This window comes from Camelus ferus, chromosome 14 (assembly GCF_009834535.1).
Source record: "Camelus ferus isolate YT-003-E chromosome 14, BCGSAC_Cfer_1.0, whole genome shotgun sequence".
NCBI classification, from domain to species: Eukaryota; Metazoa; Chordata; class Mammalia; order Artiodactyla; family Camelidae; genus Camelus; species Camelus ferus.
Window position 1 is genome coordinate 11,631,573 of NC_045709.1, and position 17,454 is coordinate 11,649,026.

The 17,454-nt window shown below is 40.0% G+C and overlaps 1 protein-coding gene across 8 annotated transcripts in view; it reads left to right on the forward strand.

Moving 5' to 3' along the window:
• The window catches only part of LOC102509320 (phosphatidylinositol 3,4,5-trisphosphate 3-phosphatase TPTE2), a 90,867-nt gene that overhangs the window by 32,199 nt on the left and 41,214 nt on the right, over positions 1-17,454 (forward strand). The gene's annotated exons all lie outside the window — the stretch shown is intronic.

A 17,454-nucleotide genomic window follows, 5' to 3' on the forward strand; every position in this document is an offset into this window, starting at 1 on the left:
TTTAGATTTTTTGGTAGAAGCATTTTTAGATATTCTATACTGGGAAAAGAGACTATGAATGTTTACTCTCAAGAATTGCCCCTCAATTATCTGAAATGCTCTTCTCTAATACTACTGTTTAACAGCTTAGATTCATCAAGACCTAACTAACTCACCCAACAGCAAAAGGGATCCAGGCTAGCAAGGAATGATGGGTGTTACTGTTTTGCAGAGACGTACATTAACTGAAACAATGCTTCTCAAAATGCCTGGATATGAGAATCTTTTGGGGAACTAGTTTAAAATGCAAATCCCAATCCTTAGCCTACCTGAGATTGAGACTCAGAAGAGCTAGGGTGCAACCCAGGAATCCACGTTTAAAACAATCACCCCCAAGTGCTTCTGATACAAGTGGACAGCTGACCTACTTTGAAAAACAGATAACTAGCAGAAGGTTGGGGAAAGCATATTAATATGAAGAAAGAGCTATAGAAATTACATCCATGGACTTTGAAGAAGGCTTGCTCTTTGGGAGGCAAGAGCATGGACTTTGGTACCAATTGATGTGGACTATATTCCATACCAAATTACCTACCCAACCTTGAGTAGGAGTTGAAAAAAATCATAATCATAGTACTCTGTTTGGCTCAGTAGTAAACAAAATTGTCATATACCCTATTGGGAGGATGGGAGGAAGAAATAAAGGAGGTGAGGCTAAATTCTCATTGTCCTTATTGGACGCCAATACATGCTGTATGAAATAGAAAAAATAAAAAAAAAATAGCATAAGGATTTTATTTATAATTTTGGATGTAAATATTAGAAGGTTAATGAACTAAGGGTAGTTTTCTCTGGGGAACAGGATGGGATTAGAGAAGGATGAGACAGGGACTTTGGTTCTTCATTAGAAGTCTTATAGTACTACTTACTTTTTAAAATTCATGTACAAGTATGACTTTAACAACAATGGTTACTTTAAAATATAAATGCTATTTTCATTTGTAGATATACATAGACAGTGCTTGTCACTAGTAAATACTCAGAAGTTGTTATTTTTATTGTTTGTGGTGAACAGTAGGTGAGAGCTAAGAGGACAAACTCAGAGGCTTCTCCAGAATTTCTCTAGGAGAGGTTTAGAGGCAGTAATTGGATTAGAAGGTGGGTGTAGTAGGTTGAATTGTGGTTCCAAAAAGATATGCCCAAGTCCTAACCCCCATATCTGTGAATGGGACCTTACTCGGCAATAGGGTCTTTGCAGATGTAATTAAATTAAGGATCTCAAGATGAGCCCATCCTGGATTTAGGGTGCACCCTAAATCCAACGGTGAATGCCCTCATAAGGAACAGAAGAGGAGACACAGAGAGACACAGGAGGAAAGGCTATGTGAAGATGGAGGCAGAGATTGGAATGCTGCATCTACAGGCCAAGGAATGCCAAGCATTGCCAGCAGCCACCAGCTAGGAGAGATGCAGGGAATAGATTCTCCCTCATTGACTCCAGGAGGAATCCACCATGCCAGTATCTTGATTTCAGACTTCTGGCCACTAGAACTGTGAGGGAATAAATTTGTGTTGTCTTAAGCCACTCAGTTTGTGGTAACTTATTACAGCAGCCCTAGAAAACAAAGTCAGTGGGGTTAGAGGACTGGTCTCGAAGCTCTGTTTGTAGAGCTTGTATCTCATTCCTTAGATTGTGTATTTTTTGAGAAGCTTTGATGGGAGGAGTGAAGGAGATTATGGGGATGACTAAAGCCTCCTTACACAATCCCTGGGCACTGCTATTCGTAGACCCCAAACTGGATGAGTCCAATGAAATATTTTATTATTTTTTCTAGCATTATTGAAATAAAATTGACACATAACACTGTGTAAGTTTAAGGTGTACAAGTGTTGATTTGAAACACTTACAGCAAAATGATTACCACCATAGAGTTAGCTAACACCTGTGTCATGTTGCATAATTACCATTTCTTTTTTGTGGTGAGAAAATTTAAGATCTACTTCGTTAGCAACTGTCAAGTATATAATACAGTATTATTAACTATAATCACTATGCTGGACATCAGATTCCCAGAACTTACTCATCCTGGAACTGGGAGTTTGTGCTCTGAGACCAGCACCTCCTTTCCCCTGGTAATCATCATTCTAGTCTGTTTCTGTGAGTTCAGCTTTTTTTAGATTCCACATATAAGTAATATTATACAGTACTTGTCTTTGACCTATTTCACTGAAAAAAAAATGTGTTTTATAGTGATTTCAGATGCATATGTTCATGTTACAAAATGTATTCTGGGGACAGCATCATTTCTACACCACCATGTAGCAAAGGGTTTGTATGTTTCCCTATTTCATCAAAGAGGCAGATCTGAAATTTAACACCATTACCACCAACATGGAATTTCCTTACTGCTGTAAGGATGCTGAGTAATGCTGCAAACATGTGCTTTCTGTGGGCCACAAGGTTGTGAAAACGCCACAGGGTGAAGCCCATGAAAGGTTTTGCTAGTTTCTCTGAAATGAAATCATTTTAAATGGGTTCCTAGAGAGTTTTCTGGGTAATTTCTACTCTACAGAGATTTGATTGCAGAAAATTTCCAGTAAGCTTAAACAAAACAAAACTCAACTTCTTATAGCACTTAGAAAATGTACCAAGTTGGGCAAAGTATTAAAAATACTTGGATTTTATTCCACAGAGGGAGCATCTTTGAGACAGGAGGGAAAGGGGCAGGACTAGCTAAATGAAGATGCGCAGCTGTTGGGATGCGATAAAGACTGGCTGGAATCAGCTGAAACCAAGGTGGCTTTGAGAACAGTCTGTCATTGACTTTGGCTCATTATATCCTCATTGTAACACTAAAAATCACCCCTCCTTATGCCATGACAGTTCTGAGAGACCATGAAAGGCCAAAAAGCGGGTATTCACCCAAATCCTTACCCTTCCCTGAAATGGCAAGAATATTCCTCCCACTCATTAGCCTATGAAATTACTTAACCCGTAAAAACCTACGACCCCATGCCCAGGGACCCCTCTCACTTTCTGAGACGTCTGCCTATGGAATGTGTATCTCTCTAAATAAACTTGCTTTCCCTTTACGACAGCTTGCTCTTGAATTCTTTCCTGCAAGAAGCTAAGAACTCACTTGGTGGTCCGCCCTAAGGTCTGCAGACCCCAGGACGTGAAGTTTCCCTCTCCTGCAACACCTTGATAAGTAGAACTTCGAAACTTTGAAAGAAAAAGGTAGATACATACAGAGGATGGAAATTTCTGATTGTCAGAGACTAAAGAAAATCTTGCTGAACTTGGAAAGGTCAATGAAAGAATGATTCTCCTGGTTTGAGGCATTGTATCCTTGAGTTCAGATTCATGCTTGAATGAGATGCTGTGTATCCTCAGGGATGAAGGGCCCACAGGAGAAGGAGAACAGGGAGGCGGATACAGTCGGAGAGAGAGCGCATGGAATGTCCTAGTGGTCAAGAGAAATGCATGTGTGGGTGTGTGGGAGGATATCAGGGGAAATGAACACTGCCAAGATGATTTGTTTCTTAGCTGCCAAAGCATTCCTGGGACATTCTTCCTAGATGCTAGGATTGGAGAGGTGGCGAGTTTCAATATGTTTATCTATTACAAGTTACAAGCATTTAAAAAAAATTGGGGCAGATGTATTTTTAATTCTAAAAAGACAATGCTGACATTAGGGAAACTCTGAAACAAAATGACTTCTCATAATTCCACTATTAAAAAACACCTAATATTCTATTTTGATATGTTTTCTTCTAGACTAAAACTCTCTTTCTTTAGCAATACTTCTGGGTAAGTTTCCTCTTGAAATGATATCAATTAAAACAGCTTCTGACCCCTAACAAGCTGGGAATAATTCTCCAGTCCTGTATTATTCTGCTTTAAACTGGAAACTTGAACTGCAGACATGAATTACCTGCAACGATCATTTCATGACTGTTTTTAAGATTCCACCTTTCAACATCTGTGGCAATTATTCTATGGAAGTAAAGGAAGTCAAACACTGTGGTGAGAAAGCAATTCTATAGTTTTCTAGAAGGGGCTCAGACATCATCTTTCCTAACTCCCTGTTTAGTAAGGAAAATGAAGCCTAGGAAGGTCACAGAACTAACAAATGCTAAAGCTGAGGTTTGACCCAAGCTCTTAAAAAAAAAAATTTTTTTTTTGGTGTTTTCCTGTTAAAGCCAAAGTATAATTAAAGCATCCAATGGTTTGAACCAAGGCAAAGATCTGAGAGTACCTAACATATTTTCTAACATCTAAGATAATGCCCACTTAACAATAGTTCATCTAAAGCCTAGCAGAACAGAATGGGAGAAAATTTTTGCAAATGAAACCGACAAAGGCTTGATCTCCAGAATATATAAGCAGCTCATACGACTTAATAAGAAAAAACCAAACAACCCAATCCAAAAATGGGCAAAAGACCTAAACAAGCAATTCTCCAAGGAAGAAATACAAATGATCAATAGGCACATGAAAAAATGCTCAATATCACAAATTATCAGAGAAATGCAAATCAAAACTACAATGAGGTATCACCTCACACCAGTCAGAATGGCCATCATTCAAAAGTCCACAAATGACAAATGCTGGAGAGGCTGTGGAGAAAAGGGAACCCTCCTACACTGCTGGTGGGAATGCAGTTTGGTGCAGCCACTGTGGAAAACAGTATGGAGATTCCTCAAAAGACTAGGAATAGACTTACCATATGACCCAGTCATCCCGCTCCTGGGCATATATCCAGAAGGAACCCTACTTCAGAAAGACACTGAATGTTCCAGCAGCACTATTTACAATAGCCAAGACATGGAAACAGCCCAAATGTCCATCAACAGATGACTGGATAAAGAAGATGTGGTATATTTATACAATGGAATACTATTCAGCCATAAAAACCAACAATGTAATGCCATTTGCAGCAACATGGATGTTCCTGGAGAATGTCATTCTAAGTGAAGTAAGCCAGAAAGAGAAAGAAAAATACCATATGAGATCACTCATATGTGGAATCTAAAACAACAACAACAACAACAACAAACATAAATACAAAACTGAAACAGACTCATAGACATAGAATACAAACTTGTGGATGCCAAGGGGGCAGGGGATGGGAAAGGACAGACTGAGATTTCAAGATGTAGAATAGATAAACAAGATTATACTGTATAGCACAGGGAAATATATACAAGATCTTGTGGTAGCTCACAGTGAAAAAAAATGTGACAATGAATATATATATGTTCATGTATAACTGAAAAAGTGTGCTCTACACTGGAATTTGACACAACATTGTAAAATGACTATAACTCAATAAAAAAATGTTAAAAAAATAAAGCCTATCAGAGAATTCAAATTTTGTTTGGCATAGTAGTAACTGAGTGAAAAAGTATAAATTATGTCAAAAGGAGAATGTATTATAATTAGAAATAAAGACCTAAAGGATATTCCTTTTAGTTAAGTAGTATAACTGGAACTTTTCACTCTTTAACATAGCTTTTATAAATGCATGATTAATAGTTTTATTTCCTGTCAGTAATTAATAGCTTATTAATGTTTTCCTCACCTCTGATGATGAATTTTAAATTACAAAAAATTGTCCAACAGCTTTAAATTAAAAATGAAACTGGATATTGAAATAAATTTAATCCTTTTTATTACAAAAATAAATAAATAAATAGCTTTAATTTTAAGTAATTTTAGATTTATAGTAAAAATTTTAGAATAGTACATAGAGTTCAGGTGCAACTTCCCCTGACGTTAACAACTGCACAACCGTAGTTCAATTACTGAAACCAAAAAATTAACAGTTGGCACAATATTATTCAACTACAGGCCTTATTTGACTTCCATCATTTTTTCCTCTAGTATCTTTCTGTGGGTCATTCTGGGATCCAATCCAGAACCTCACGTTGCATTTAATTAATATGTCTCCTTAGTTTCTTCCAATCTGGGAGAGTTCCCCAGTCTGTCTTTCATGACCTTGACACTTTTGAAGGTGTTTTATAGAATGTCCCTTAGTTGGGGTTTGTCTGATGTTTTCCCACGATTAGACTGAGGTCATGCATTTTTGGTGAGAATACCACAGAAGCAAAGTGTCCTTCTCAAGTGCATCGTATCAGAAAAAACAGTGTTGTCTTATTACTGGTGATATTAACCTCGATCACTTGGTTAAGTTGAGGTCTGTCAGTTTCTTCCCTGTCAGCTTACTATTTTTCCCTTTGTAATTAATGAATATCTTGGAGGAGCTGTGTTGAGACTATGCTAATATCCTAATTTTCCTCACACTTTCACCCACAGATTTTAGTATCTGTCAGTGGACCTTGCCTGCAATAATTACTATTGTGATGTTTACCTAGCAGTGACTTTTTTAATGTGTATATGTTGATGTGTATGGACTTGTGAGTATTTATTTTATTCTCTGCATTATGATCCAGTATTGTCATTATTTTTTGCTCAACTTGTTCTAACTTTGGCCACTGGGAACTCCTTTAAGTTGTCCCCTGTACCCTTTTGTCTTGCCTAGTCACGATGGGGTTATTGTTGTTGTTTTGAGTACTTCCGTATTTTCTGACACCAGATTTTCCAGGCTCAATTAGATTTTCCCTACCCCAGCCCTAGAATCTACCACTTCTCTGAGGAACCCTATGAACCAAGACCTTTTGATGTAGACCTCTTGGGCTCCTTTCACCAGTGCGTGTTATATCCAATCACTTTTGACTTGAACCCTTCATAAGTTTTTCTTAGAAATACACTATAAAGGTAGGTGGAGTTTGTTCTGGTTGAGTTTGCTCCAGGCATTCAACATTGCCTTGTGGGTACTCCCAGTGCTCTTCTGTCCACTCCGTCCCAGTGGGATGGTCCAGGCATGAGGTGGCCGGAGGGTGAGAAGATACAGAAGTGGGATGAGTGGGTATAGATGAAGATGTGGATAGGAAGGCTGGGAGATTTCCTGGATGGGACTCAAATATAAACATCTAAATTCTTTCTGCTTCACCACTATGCACACCAAGAAAAGAAAAAAGCTGAAAATTTCAAAGGCAAGTCAGAATTTCTGAAGTTTTAGGTTTTCCGGCATTTGATCCACTCTGCCTGTGGGGAGGGTGCTTTTTGTGACTTCGGCTTCTCTTTCTCCTCTCTTTCTGTCTCAGTTGCCTCCAGCAGCTGTCCGGGCTGATTTGGGGGTTCTGGCAAGCCGGTTTCTGGTTGAGTCCCACACACTCTTTGAGTATGTATTATTCCTCTCCCTGTGTCAGGGATGGATAAAGTTAAACGTTGGGACAGTTGAAAGAAAACAGAACTAAGTTCACAGTGGAAATCAAAAGGAAGACAGGAAACAGAAACTTTAAAATTCTAGATTTCTAGTCTTTTGCATAAAATAATAGAACTTGAAAAGCAACTTAGAAAACTATTCCAAATAGATGAATATGGATCATGATTTAAGGAGCTGCAGTAAGGCCCATCTTCCGCTGCAGGGTTCAAGAACACTTAACGGTAACAACCTCAGTTTCTCGGGGTTGGGTATGAGTGTAGGATTGTTTTTCTGCTGTATTAACAGTCACTCCATATCTTTTTAAAAAGTTGATTAGTTTTGGGGGTAGATAATTCGGTTTGTTTGTTTATTTGTTTGTTTTAATGGAAATACTGGGGATTGAATCCAGGACCATCATGATTGCTAAGCACACGCTCTACCACTGAGCTATAACCACCCCCAACTCTGTATTTTTTTTATTTGAAACTTTCTACAAATGACAGTACACTTCTTTCTCTCTATGTACTTCTCCCTGGGTCTGTGTGTGTGTGAGAGAGAAGGCGGGGCGGGGAAGAGGAAACAGAAAGAGATATGACAGACTAGGTTTTTACTTTTACAGAAATTTAATACATGTCAGCACAAATCTGAGACTGACTCATTTGGCAGGAAGAACAAATTCACACGCCAGAGTAAACAGAGAACGGGGTGAGATTTCAAGAATAAGGCAAGGGTGGGGAGGCAGTTTACAATTGAAGGTATGAATAGAGATGATTTATTAAAATTATTTTCAATTTCTCATAGGCAGGTTGAATTTTTATCCTGCCTCCCACAGGACTTGTCTTAAACGAGCTAGGGAATTACTTCCTTCCCTCTCACCCCCACAGTCATTTAGCCGCTAATCCACCCTATCTTGCCTCCTGCACATCTTGTAGTCCACGTCCTCTCCTCCTTTCTAGCCCCGTGGGCACTCATTTGGTTCAGGCCTCCACCAAGTTTTACCTGGACTATTGCTATCATTTTCTTTCCATCTTTGACTGTCTCTGAATTATTCATCCCTTAAAACTCATCCCAGGCATTGCTTCCTACTAAATAAGACCTAGCCATTTCTTTCTTTCTTGCTGCCGCCACTGAACCCTGTGTCAACCCATTCTATCATTCTGCCCAAATGTATGGTAATTGATGGTTTATATACTCATTTCCCCTACTTGACTGAGGCTGTGAGCACCTTGAGGACTGGCATTATGTCCTCTTTATTTCCACATCCCTCATGCCTGGCAGTGTTGGGCACACTCAGGGCTTAATAAATGGTTGGTCAATGAATGAAAAAAGAAACAAGTGCCTGGGTAAATAAATGAAGGAGTCCGCTCAGTCCACTGATGAACTGTTATTAACTAGTAAACTCCTCATTGTCAGTTCCTAGCCAATATTTCTCCCTGGCGCTGCCAGCTCATGACAAATCATATGATGGAAGATTATATCCTTGAAGATGACATCTACAAGCGATAGTTTCTCTTCTACCAATAATTATCTTCTCAAGATATCGAGTTATTTTTTCTTTTTGCAGGCTTTTGTAATTATCATGCCTCATACCTCCATCTAGTGAAGCCAACTGGTAATACAGCAATTAAGATAGCTGTGCATGAATATGAGAAAGACAATTGTGAAAAATCATTTACAGAAAATCATCCTTCCTTCTCCAGGTTCAAAAACCTTCAGTTGTGTCTACTTTGTACTTTCTAGATTTCAGCAACTTTTTTTCTTGCCAAAATAACTCATTTCTAAATATCTGGTTGGTGTCATGCCACTGGAAAATAATGTGGATATGTGAACAATATTTACAATTAGCCTGTATTTCACCATCTTTGTATCAAAAAGCCGTTGATATTTATTAACACAGAATGTTATTTAGGTATTTTATAGAATAACAGTTTTGTAAACTATGCAAATCATTCTAGCAATTTACTTTAACTAGTATTTATCGAGTGATTTTTAGTGATCAAAATGTGCTTCAAGTAAATATCATTTCATCATGATGCCCATTTTTGTGAGCTTAAAAACAAATACTATAACTAAATAGTATATTGTTTAAATACCTGTATGTCTGTCTTTTATCTATCTAGACTATAAAAAAAAGCAAGGGGGTCATGACCATAAAAACCTTCAGAAGAATGATCACCTCTCTGGAGAGATGAGGGGAATGGATCAAAGAAAAACCTCTAGCAGCTTCGGTAGCTTCTAGAAATGTTTTTGTTCTGTGGGAGGTCACAGGTTTATGAATTTTTATTTTATTGTTATCCTTCATAACTTAGATACACAAATTTTTTGATCCAGTAATCCCACTTTTGAGAATACCTCCTACAGAAATAAAGCACCAGGATACAAGGATACACATAAAAAAGGGAGAAGAAAGAAAGAAAAAGTAAAATAGAGAAATGATTGCAGGTACTACATAAGCTCCATGTATGGTTAACCAACAAAACTCTATATTCCTAGGAATATGTCAGAGCTTTCCAAGTCCTCTCTTGACATCTCATTTCACAGCTTTTTTTGTTTGTTTTTTAAAGCATTTTGGTTAGCCTGTTGTTTGCTCCAACTCCTCTCTGCCACTTCAGGCAGCCACAGTGTTAACCAAACAAAGCTCAGATTTTTGGTTTTGGCACCCTTCCAGGTTTGGTTTTGGCATCCCTGGCTTCTGTGTTGGCTTACCACTTTAGTTTCAGTGCTTTTGTGTGTGTGTGTGTGTGTGTGTGTGTGTGTGTGTGTTTGTGTGTGTGCGCGCACGCGCGCATGCACCCATGTGTGTCTGTGTGATTATTTAGTACTTCTCTTAACTTTTTTGTGAATTGAGCAATGTATTTAAAAGTACATTTGGAAGTAATATCAGTGAAAAAGGCAAAGTAGGGATCTCCAAGAACTCTTCCCTTCATAAAAGCAAAAGAACACTGGCAAAAATGATCAGAACCAACTTTTTCAGAACTCTGGGAACTAACCAAAGGCTTGCAGCAATCTGCAGAGCATTTATTCAAGAACATAGGTGAGAACAGTGAGCTTTGGGACATTCTAACTTGCCCTATTCCTATTCACACTCTCCCCAGCTCCATAGTAGCCTAGAAACCCAACATACTGCAATCATGGTGTTGACCTCAAACAAAGAGACTGCCAACTACCTCTCCAACCAGAATGAGTTTATTTAGGATCAGCAGAGAATTGCAATTCAGGGTCTGCAACCATGGTGAGCCATGTGTAAGCTCCCACCCAGCAAGGGGAAGAGAACTTTTCATAGAGTAGAAAAGGAAGTTGGGAGAGCTGTGGTAAACAAAGAATACATGGTTCTCATTGGTTGAGTTCTTGCCAGGAAAGAAGAGGAGTCTTTCTTTTCTTGTTGGGTGTGAGAGCTTCCCCTTCTGGTCTTCTGACTCTATTTAATGAGGTTTCTATTTATTAATTCTTCACATTTTCCCCTTTTGATCAAGCTCTTTGTCTGAAAGCATCACCGATCAAGAGTCAGGTTTTCCAGTTTCAGTGGCTTTTTGTTGCTCAGTGCCAGGAAGGACCTTTCCTGGGTGTAGTGTCTTCTGTGGGAGGAAACGTGCACAGACTGGAAACCTACTGAGGTAACACTGGAGTAATCAGGAGGGTTAAGGAGACAGTACGCTCAAGCACTTTTTATCTAAAGTTCATATGTTCACGTGTTATCAAGATCATAGACTTGGGAGATCCTCTGAAGCGTTACGTCATCGTCAAAGGTTTGGTAACAAACTTCCAACAGGCCTGGTTTGGATTATCTTGGGAAAGCTGTCTCATCAGATGCTGTCTGCTTCAGTTCCTGGAAATCTTTCCTTTCAGGTTTGGTGATTTCTTTAGGTGCGTCATGTGAATCTACGAGTCTATTCCTGGGGTCCAGTGGCACAGGGGATGATTAGTGCCTGATAGGAGCCTTTCCAGTGAGGTAGAAGAGAGTCTTTCTGAAGGTATCTTTTCCAATTGAAGAAATCTCCAGTTTTTAAGGTATGATGCTCAAGGTCTTTATCTCCTGAGAGTGCATCGTGGAAAGACTGTTCTACCAAAACATGGTTATTTTTAATAGAAGCAATTAGGCCTTTGTAATATTGAAGTATCTCTCCTCTTGCCTGTTGTGGATCAAAAGAGGCAGGAACCAGGGCATCCTGTGACTACCTCAAAGGGAGAAAGTCTCTAAGTTCCAAAAGGAGTGAGTGTCAGATTTACAATGATGCTTGTGGCCAAGGTAGCTGGAGGGCCTCTACAAGTTTTCCCAATTGAGTCTTAATAATGCCATCAGTGCCTTCGACTAAACCAGAGGATTGAGGGGGGCAAGTGCAGTGAAAGAGTTGTAAACCTGGCCAAACTGCAATAATTTTACCTGCTGCTTTATCTATTACTAAGATTCTGGGGCATTCTAAAGGGCAGCGGCTGTCATGAATTTAAGGCCAGGGTTGGGTATCCCCACGCCGCAGGATCCAGTCGCTGGCTGTAACATCCTGTGGGTCAGTGGTGATCCCTTTGGTTTTGAGTGAGTACCCCAGGGCCATTACATTACTTTTCACGTACAAAAAGGAAAAGGGGAATCTGATAATTGGGATGCCCAAGGGCAGATGAGTTCATCAGACTCTCCTATAAGGCCTTAAAGGCTATGTCATATGGTTCTTCCCATAAAATTGGGTCAGGGTTGTTACTCTTTAGTAAAATATACTAAAGAGTCTTGACTATCAGAGAGAAATTTGGAATCCCATTTTGGCAATAACCAATTAGCCCAAGAAAATCTCCCAGTTGGTGCTTTTCATTTTGGGTTTGGGGAAACTCAGAACATCATGAGGTGTGTCTGGATCTAGGTGCAACCCTTATTCTTAGAGTACATGCCCTAGATATTGAACCTGGGTTTGGACAAACTGCAATTTTTCCTTGGCGATCTTATGTCCCTTTAAGGCTAAAAGCTTTAACAAGTGGCTGCCGTCTTCTGATGATGAGGCTTGAGGAGAGCAAGGAAGGACATCAAACCACATACTGCAACAAAGTGGAACCTCTAGGGAATTTTATATCATCCAGATCAGCCTTCAGGATTTGTGAGGAATAAGTGGGACTCTCAGTAAACTCTGAGACATTACTGTCCAGGTGAATTGTTTTTCTTCCCAAGTGAAATCAAAAAGTATTGGCTAGTCTCCCTAGGAATCCCACTCCTGGGCATATATCCAGAAGGAACCCTACTTCCAAATGACACCTGCACCCCAATGTTCATAGCAGCACTATTCACAATGGCCAAGACATGGAAACAGCCTACGTGTCCATCGACAGATGACTGGATAAAGAAGATGTGGTATATTTATACAATGGAATACTATACAGCCATAAAATGACAACATAATGCCATTTGCAGCAACATGGATGTTCCTGGAGAATGTCATTCTAAGTGAAGTAAGCCAGAAAGAGAAAGAAAAATACCATATTAGATCACTCATATGTGGAATCTAAAAAAAAAACACCAAAAAAACCCCCCAAAAACATAAATACAAAACAGAAACAGACTCATAGACATAGAATACAAACTTGTGGTTGCCAAGGTGGGGGGGTGGGAAGGGACAGACTGGGATTTTAAAATGTAGAGTAGATAAACAAGATATATTGTGTAGCACAGGGAAACATATACAAGATCTTGTGGTAGCTCACAGTGAAAAAGAATGTGACAATGAATATATGTATGTTCATGTGTAACTGAAAAATTGTGCTCTACAATGGAATTTGACACAACATTGTAAAATGACTATAACTCAATAAAAAATGTTTTTAAAAAAAGTATTGGCTAGTTTCATCAGTTGGAATACTAAAGAATACACTGCATAAATCAATGTCAGTAAGGAATTTGTTTCTAGCGGAAATGGATGCTTAGCAATAGAAGAGGGTTAAGAACAGCAGTGTTGAGGGATAACACGTTGTTTCTTGCTCACAGGTCTTGGACAAACTTCCACTCGCAGCCCTTAGGTTTTTCTCACAGGTGAAATAGGAGTATTACAGGGACTGGTACAAGGGATAATGAGGCCTTGAGATTTGTAATCTTCTATTGTGGGCTTTATGCTTTGAAGGCTTCTTTACTTATAGGCTATTGGTTAATTCTGAGGACAGGCTTTGAGGGATCTATTTGAATTTCAATGGAAGGTGGACTGTGCATTTTGCTAATATCAGTGGAGATTTTGCCTGTTGGGTTGGGGGGTGAGGTTGGTAGCTAACTCAATAGGGACAAATGATCAGTGTTTCCAGAATCAGCTCCAGAACCAACAGAGACAGAGCAAGTAAAAGATGTCAAAACGTCATTTAATTGACCTGATTGGCTGCCTTGATGACTACTGTCAAATTCTATAATTATTTCTCTTTATTTTATTTTATTTTATTTTATTTTATTTTATTTTATTGAGTTATAGTCAGTTTACAATGTTGTGTCTATTTCTGGTGTAGAGCACAATTTTTCAGTCATACATGAATATACGTATATTCATTTTCACAGTGAGCTACCACAAGATCTTGTATATATGTCCCTGTGCTATACAGTATAAACTTGTTTGTCTGTTCTATATGTACCTTTCAGTATCTACCAATTTTGAACTCCCAGTCTGTCCCTTCCCACCCCACTCCCCCGGGCAACCACAAGTTTATATTCTATATATATGAGTCTGTTTCTGTTTTATATTTAAGTTCATTTGTCTTCTTTTCTTTTTTTTTTTTTTTTTCAGATTCCACATATGAGCGATCTCATATGGTATTTTTCTTTCTCTTTCTGTCTTACTTCACTTAGAATGACATTCTCCAAGGACATCCGTGTTGCTGCAAATGGCATGATGTTGTCATTTTTTAATGGCTGGATAGTATTCCATTGTATAAATATACCACAACTTCTTTATCCAGTCATCTGTCAACAGACATTTAGGCTGTTTCCATGACTTGGCTATTGTAAATAGTGCTGCCATGAACATTGAATTACTTCCCCTTTTTGAGAGAAGGAAATTCCAGCATGATACTTTAAGAAGTCTCAGCCTAATAAATGGATAGCAGTGGAGGGACTAAGGAGAAACGGATATGTGTCTCTCAAAGGTCCTAAATGAAAGGGAATAGGTTCAGAGACAGGAGCCTCTTGAGGTTCATTAGTGATGCCCACCATTTGAACTGTTTCAGTGTCCCTAGCCAGGGGCTACTTTAGAGTTAAAAGCTACCTGGGTAGAATCAACATCTGAAGGAAGGTCAGAATTGTCTTTTAAAACAATCTGAAGTCTGCTGTACAGGTTGTGAACAGCTTCATCAGATTTTTGCATGCAAGCCTGAATTTTCTTCCAACAGGCTTTGGAAAAACCCCAGGAATTGCCCAGCCTAGTGATTGTTGAGCCTGATCGTATAATTAGTTAGCAGGCTGGTTTTGAGAAGGTAATCGTCAGCTAGTTCCGTTACACTGGTAACCTGCCTTCATTGATCAAGCTTGCTTTAACTGTTTTTACAAAAACTTGCATGTCCTCTGAGAGTCAGGTAACTCACATAATGTTTACCTGACTTGTTTTTTGGGAACTTGGAGTCAGCTGCGTCCAGTTTGAGCTCCAGCTGGTTAAGACCACCGACCCTCCAACTGGACATGCTCAGTGACCTTTTGACATCAAAGGGCCCAAAACTCCATCCTCACAGCATTCTAACCCTGCTATTTTCTGAGCATGCGTACTGGGAAGATGCCTGTAGCTTAGTCGTTTCTACGCAGGATGAAGATCACCTCACCTTTTTCTTGTCTCCAATTAGCTTTCCCCACGCTTCCCACGCCTCAGCTTTATCCCATAAATACTCCAAGCCCCTTACCTTTGGGGAGGTAAGTTTGAGACTTGTCTTTTCGCTTGTCTGCCTTGTGATTAAGCCCTTTCTCTGCTACAAACCTCGGCGTCTCAGCGTTGGCTTGCTGCAAGTTGGGGAAAGGAGCGTGGTTCGGTGACAGTTTCCCAGCTGTATTTCTAGATACCTTTCAGGATTTTCCCACTTAGCAGTTTTTATTCAGTGTTGGGCCTGGCCTTCACTGACAGGCATAGGAACTAGCTGATTAAGTCAGAAAAACCAGTCACCAAGTTTGAGTGACTCTTAGATTCTTCAGCAAATGTATGAGGCTCTTCGGTTACGTTGGGAAAATCCATGACTATGGCTCAAAGTTCAGCTTTCCTTCAGAGAATATGAGAAATCAAGGGTTTAGTCTCTGGGTCCTCAGTAGGCTTAATTTTAAAGGGACAGGTTCTGAAAAGTGCAGAGGAAAAGGAAGTGGGGAGAGTTTCAGAGAAAAAGGTAAGTTAGGCAAGAGGGTTAGTTTGGGGAAGTGAGGGTATAGAGGAGGTGGAGACGGGAAGGGAGAAGATGGCACCAGAGGTGGGGCCTGAGCACAAGGCGCTGAGGGGGAGAGACAAGATGGCGGCAGAAGCTGTTTTCTCTTTCTTTAATCGTAATGACTGAGAGACTGGTTCCAGGCACCTGAGGGAGTCTCTAATTACTAGCTGACCATTATGCTAAACAAGCTGATTTCAGTGGTTGTACTGTACAAAGAATACAGAGTTTCAGAAAAGTCACTTAACAAATAACAACAAATCCTGGGGAGAGGGGGAAAATCCAGTTTCCACTTGTTATAGTATGTAAAAAGTCCAGTTTTCAATTAAAAAATCTAAAAAGGAACAAGAACTGTGACCCTTAGAAGGGCTTCCAGGCCTTTTTTCATCTTCTGTGAGACAGGGAAGCTGGAGGGAGCTACGGTTGTCTCATTGCCCTTCTGCAAGGTCAGATAAGGCTCTGGTAAGGCAGCTCTCTTTAGAGCAAGTCTTTCTCAAGGAATAGGATCCTCTGGGCATATTTCAAAAATGGTCCAGCCTTGAAGTTGTCAACCTGACACTGAAGTCAGTGACCATGTTTTATTTGTTTTTGTAACTTTCAAAGTGCTTTACAGACATAATAATAAATGACTTTAATCTCTTTTTCCATGTCTTCAACTGACCATTTATTCAGCATCAGAATATGTACCAACACAGACTGTCAAATTTATCTTTATTTCTCTTTTGGTGGCAATTTTTATGTTGTAATTTCCATATAAAAATGTCTGTTTCCTACGTTCCCCCCCCCCCCCATATTTGTCTTCATTTGTTTGGTATTTGTTTACACCTTTCAGATTTACTCTACCAAGAATATGGGTGTATTTTTAGCTTACAACTAATACTTGATTGCTGCTTCTCAATCCTATGAAGTAATACCTTGAGTTAAACGAAAATTTCTTTCCTCATTCCTGCATCAACCTTGCCTATTGTAGGTAAAGTTAACATCGGCCAGAAAACACTCAGCCCTCTCTGGTCATTCTCTCCAAACTACCAACAGGGGAAGCCAAAAAGCTCAGTGTAACCTTCAGAATCATAATATGGAAGAAGCATCCCCTCCACTAGATGCGAAAGTGCGCTTTGAGATTATCATCCTGGGATCTTTCATCGTGGTACCCCCACCCCCATCTTTAAGGAGAGCAGCGTCAGTTTCTAAGTACCCGTTATCTGGAGCCACGTTCACAGTGTTCTCCACTCCGCTACGTCTCGGGACTCCGTGGAATCTGTTGTTTAGGGTTGCCGTGGACACGGAGTTCTTTTTCTAGTAGTGGCTTTTTACCGGCCCCAGGTAAAGACCTAGGACGGGAGCCTCCGTACAAGGGCAGCTGAAGGGTTGGGGCGGAGCCGGGATAGGGGTCTTTGAACACGGTATACAGGAAACTTTGCCTTGTGGTAAGCTGTGGGGAGCACTAGTTAACGTTCCTCTCCTCTCCCGGCGACTTCTCAGAGCCCCCTCACTCTCAGGGATGTGGGGGTGGAGTGGATGGGGACACTAGATCGATGTAGGACAAAGTAGCAGTAACCTTGCGTCTGGCCGGGAATTGGGTCAAGATTTGACTTAACGGGCGTAGTTTGGGGATATTAAAGTTAAAAAAAGAATGGAAAGAGAGAAAGAAAAAGGCATTATCCTGTAAGGCAGCAGGAGAGAAAACTGCTACCCAGGATCTTGAGTAAAGTTCGCTCCCGATTAGGAAAAGTTGTACCCTAGTCACAAAACGCGCCCCACAGCCCCGCAGCCCCAGCCCCTTCCGAGACGCAGTGCCTCCGCTAAAGCAGCCTTGCCTGCGGGTAAGTGGATCCCGGGGCTGCAGGGAGCGGGG